We start from the raw sequence: 423 nt of genomic DNA, 5'->3' as shown, positions 1-423 counted from the left end.
ACTTCTAAAAAACACCAACGCAACAAATAACACTGTGCTACAAAAAAAAAAAAAACAAAAAAAAAACACAGTGTAATTGACGTTTCAATATAATGCGGTGGATCATAATTTGGACAATACGAAGGAATACATTAGTAAATATGCTCGAAAAAATCATCAATTTTGACTATCAGGAAATATATCAGTACAACATAAAGAATGATCGCAAAAACTATTTAAAATCTGCAGTTAACAGAGGAAAATTAATTCAAACAAAAGGAACGGATGCAATTGGTTCAATCAATTATAAGCTGCTATCAATAAGTTATGTAATGGTAAAAAAAAAATATATAGAATAAGTTTTAATATTTAGAAATCTTCGGCGTTTACCGCCGGCCAAGTAGCAGATTCCTGCTTAGGGTAACTAATAAGTAATTTTTTTTT

The 423-nt window shown here is 28.8% G+C and overlaps 1 protein-coding gene across 1 annotated transcript in view; it reads left to right on the top strand.

The window, feature by feature from the left end:
• LOC118735764 overlaps window positions 1–423 on the top strand; it is a 6,828-nt gene that overhangs the window by 3,593 nt on the left and 2,812 nt on the right. The gene's annotated exons all lie outside the window — the stretch shown is intronic.

This window comes from Rhagoletis pomonella, unplaced genomic scaffold (genome assembly GCF_013731165.1).
Source record: "Rhagoletis pomonella isolate Grant_MI unplaced genomic scaffold, Rhpom_1.0 Rhpom_scaffold_00003, whole genome shotgun sequence".
In the NCBI taxonomy this organism is placed as follows: domain Eukaryota; kingdom Metazoa; phylum Arthropoda; class Insecta; order Diptera; family Tephritidae; genus Rhagoletis; species Rhagoletis pomonella.
The sequence above is the reverse complement of the archived record's forward strand: the minus strand, read 5'-3'. Positions and strand labels throughout refer to the sequence as shown.